The sequence below is a fragment of the Chrysochloris asiatica genome, unplaced genomic scaffold (assembly GCF_000296735.1).
Source record: "Chrysochloris asiatica unplaced genomic scaffold, ChrAsi1.0 scaffold00160, whole genome shotgun sequence".
Taxonomy (NCBI): domain Eukaryota; kingdom Metazoa; phylum Chordata; class Mammalia; order Afrosoricida; family Chrysochloridae; genus Chrysochloris; species Chrysochloris asiatica.
The window spans coordinates 6,936,584-6,940,795 of record NW_006408678.1 but is presented as its reverse complement, the minus strand read 5'-3'; the positions used below and the strand labels follow the sequence as shown (position 1 = coordinate 6,940,795).

At 42.7% G+C, this 4,212-nt stretch overlaps 1 protein-coding gene across 1 annotated transcript in view; it reads left to right on the top strand.

Moving 5' to 3' along the window:
- Positions 1–1,135: 1,135 nt before the first annotated feature.
- The window catches only part of ANO4 (anoctamin 4), a 607,193-nt gene continuing 604,116 nt past the window's right edge, over positions 1,136–4,212 (top strand). Inside the window, exon 1 of the mRNA XM_006871107.1 lies at positions 1,136–1,211. The gene's annotated coding sequence lies outside the window, so the exon portion shown is untranslated. The remainder of the gene's footprint in view (positions 1,212–4,212) is intronic.

Genomic DNA, 4,212 nt, shown 5'->3' with positions numbered 1-4,212 from the left:
CCTGCCCTGCCCTGCCACCCCAAGTAATCTATGTTGTTGTTAAGTGCCATCAAGTGTGTTCCAACTCATAGCGACCCTGTATAGGATTTCCAAGGAGCAGCTGGTGAGTTTGAACCACTGACCTTGTGGTTCAAACTGGCCTTCTGGCCCAGTACTTTATCCCACAGCGCCACCACACTAGACCTCCCAGCAACCTATGTTATGTTATGTGCCGTGGAGTCGGTTCTGACTCATAGTGACCCTGTACAGGGTTTCCAAGGCTATGAATCTTTACGGGAGCAGAGAGCCTCATTTTTCTCCCATGGAACAGCTGGTAGTTTCGAACTGCTGACCTTGTGGTTTGCAGCCCGATTCGTAACCACTATGCAATCTATAGTCCCCCATTATAATAATGGTGACACTAAACTGAAATGACCTGTGTAGGACTCTCTGGATGTTTATTGAAAAGTCCCAGTGCCTTGTCAGTGTCTGGTACCTAGCACTCCCTCAATGAAGCACCCACAAATAATCCTGTGAATTGAGCATGCAGGTGCCTGTGTCCCTGACACAGGGGGAACATCAAACCCATTGCTGTGTTTGTATCAGAGTAGAACGACCCTTTGGGTTTTCCTGACTATTAGAAGCGTGTTGTTAGGCCTATTTTTAGGGCACTACTGGGTTTGGGTGTGAACTTCTGGTCTTTTAATGAGTGTTGTTGTTGATGAGTGCTGTCTAGTCAGTTCTGACTTATATTGACCCAAATGCCTAGTCCTATGCCATCCTTAAGAAGCTCTGGTAGCGTAGTGGTTACGAATTGGGCTGCAAACCTTAAGGTCAGCAGTTCAAAACTACCAGCGATTCCGTGGGAGAAAGATGAGGCTTTCTGCTCTTGTAAAGATTTATGGCCTCGGAAACCCTGTACAGGGTCGCTATGGGTCGGAACCGACTCCATCCTCACAATCATTCCTATTTGAACCCATTGTTGCAGACACAGTGCCATCTATCTCACTGAGGGGCTAATATAAACCATTGGCAATGCCCAGGGACTTCCCAGACACAGAGAGCTGGTTTCTTGTCAGTCATGTATTTACAATGTGGTTCATGGTGTTTTTCAGGCTCTATATGACTTTTTCCTTTTGTTTTCTCAACAGACAAAGATTTGAGCAGTGGGAGTTATAACCTGTCTTCTGCAACTGGAAGCTACTACAGTTGTGTCAGCCAGATAACCATCGGTAAGAAATTATGTTATTTGATAAATTTTATTATGATTTCCTGGAAAGGGAGGTGGGTAAGGGAGGGTAGAAAATTGAAGTCCTTATGCATTTGTTTCCAACTTCAGTTCCAGTGGTTGTAGGCACACCTTCCTGAGGGCGCCCTCTTGTGGATCCTTAATGCTTCTGCTTAAAATTGGATGGAGGAAATGTGGTCCTGAGAAAAGTTACTTCTTAGTTCAGTATTTTTGGTACTGAACCTTTGGTTCAGTAATTTTGGCCAACTTTTTGTCATTTGCTTTACCCTTTTCATTCACATATCACTAGTAGTGTTATTTCTTAATATTAAAACTTACAGTTTGAAGGTTTATATTAACCAATTCAACATTTTTAAAGTCACAACTGCAAATTGAAAATGTATATTATGTGCTATAAGTATGAAAGTGACATAGATATATATGCCATAAAAGCAAGTCAGTGTTCCTAAAATATCACTAGAACCTGTTTCCCACAAGCACTCTGGATAAAGAAGTCTACTTGTATTAGTTTAAAAGCATGCTCAGCAAGTGTTGTTATGTGCTGAGTTGGTTCCTACTCGTAGCAACCTTGTGTAGGGTTTTCAAGGAGCAGCTGGTGAACTTGAACCACCGACCTTGCGGTTCAAACCGACTTTGCAGTCTAGCACATTAACCCACAGCGCTACACTATGGTGTTAAAAACCAAAGCAAGTGTTTCTCCTGTTGTGATCAGATGATTGAAATAAATTAGGTGGGAATTTTACATTAAGGAACTTTTCATGTTATTTAGCGCACAGCTTTACCTCTTGAATTCAACATTGGTGTTATTATTAACAGGCATTCCACACTTTGAGAACCTCTGTGTATGCCAGATGCCTACCTAGGCTTCTGCCCTCTTAAGAAATAAAATTTCCATGTCATGGCAAGTAGCCTCCTTAGAATTTTTGGGCATGTCATCCTCTGTCCATCCCCTCCTCACTGACTCCATACAGGAAGCCTTAGCACATTGGCAAAACTTAAAGGGAGCCCTCTCCTTGCTCCTTTCCAGCTCAACCTTAAACATTTTCTATTTTGGTTCATGAGGAACCCTGGTGGTGCAATGCTTAAGTACTTACTTGTAATCAAAAGTCTGGTGGCTCAAACCCACCAGCCGCTCTGCAGAAGAAAGATATGGTGGTCTGTGTCCATGAACATTTCCGTGTTGGAAACTACATGGAGCAGCTCTGTGCTCTTCTTTGGGGTCACTATGAATCCAAATCGACTCGATGGCATTGGGTTTGATTGTTTGGGTTGATTTTTTTGGGTTGAAGACTCCCCCCTCCCCCCTTACTTGCTATTTGTTGGACCCTTACTTTCCCTTCCCTTCCCTTCCTTTCAACATTTGTTTGATTCCAGTTTCCTATGTACTGACTTGGAAAGAAGGGAACAGAAATCATAATTACAGCTAACATTTATTTTGCATTTACTTATTTTGCATACATTGTTTTATTTAACCTGAATCCTGTGACAAAGGTACTGTTGTATTCCTATTTTTCAGATGAAGAAACATAACCTTCCTGCCATTTAGCCAGAAATTGATTAATGTAGGGTTTCCATCCAAGCCTGTGCCCTATGTCAGAGTTTCTCAAACTTCAATAATGTGGAACCCTTTAAAAATAACTCAGAATTTGAAACCCTAAAGTTAAATGATTTTCTATTACAAGGTTATATAAAAGTTGTTCAGTACCATACAATGCACTGATTCATGGTGACCTTCTGTATCACAGAACAAAACATTGCCCAGCGCTGGGTCAGCGTCACGGTTGGTGGGGTTTTTGAGTCTACTGTTGAGACTGTTAGTCCATTTCATTGAGGGTTTCTTTCTTTTTTTTTTTTTTCAGTTTTTATTGTGAATTGAGTGAAAGTTTACAGACAAGAGCATCAGTTTTATATTCAACAAATTATGCACTTTGTTTCATCTCAATGATTACAATCCCCTCCATGGAACAACAGTTTCTCCACTGCCTTCCTGTGATTCTTATTTCCATTCCGCCCTCCTTCCAGACCATTCTGAACTTTGTCCTTTGGTAAATTCTGCTCTTTAGACCTTGAATGTCTCACTAAGCCCATACCTTACTAGTGTTATTGTCCCCCGTGATTTACCTATCTAAGGCTTGGCTAAAAATTGAGCCACGAGGTGAGTTCACTTGCAGATCTGAAGGAGTTTCTCTCTTTTTTGCTAACCTTCTACTGTACTAAACATGACTTGTGCAAAATTTGATACAATCCTTCCGCGGCACTTTCTACTCAGCTGGGTTAGATCATTCATTACGGTGGCTACACAGAACTCAGACACCAGACTCACAGTTAGGGAAGTTCAGGGTCAGAAAGGCTCAGGGCACAGTTCTTCCTGGATCAGGACAGCTCCTCCTCCTCAGTGCCCACAGGTAGGCCTTTCTCTGGTCCTTAGCCCCTTGGTCTGGCCTCTGTCCAGTTTGAGCAGTGTTACAGAGCTTTTTTAGTGCTGCTGATAAATACTCAAAAGACACTCCACTCTGCTACGAGTCTCAGCCCCAAGACTCTCAGTTCTTGCTCCTTGTGTCAGCAAACCTAGCTCCACAACTACGTGCCTGGAGGCACCCATTCTGCACAGGAGCCTCCTACCCCATAGTTTTACGTGCTCGTGGGTCAGGAAGTCCACTGCTTTGGCTCTTGGTTCTGTTAATGTCACTGCTGTGGTACTCTTCAGCTGTCACAGCTTTCTGTCCCTGGGTCAAATAGCTTCGATAAACAGGAATCTCAGGGTCTGAAGGATGTGTACCACTTCCAGCTCCTCTTTCCTTGATGCTAGTGAGATCCCCCTCCTGTTTCTGAGGTGACTCATTTTATGCCCACATTCATTTGTTCCAGGTTTCTTTAAAATCACAATTAGCCCTTTTAACAATCACTCATAACTGAAGCATATATAATCAATCCATCAGCATCTTCCCCCATGTTTTCTTGTTGTTGTTAAGTGCCGTCGAGTC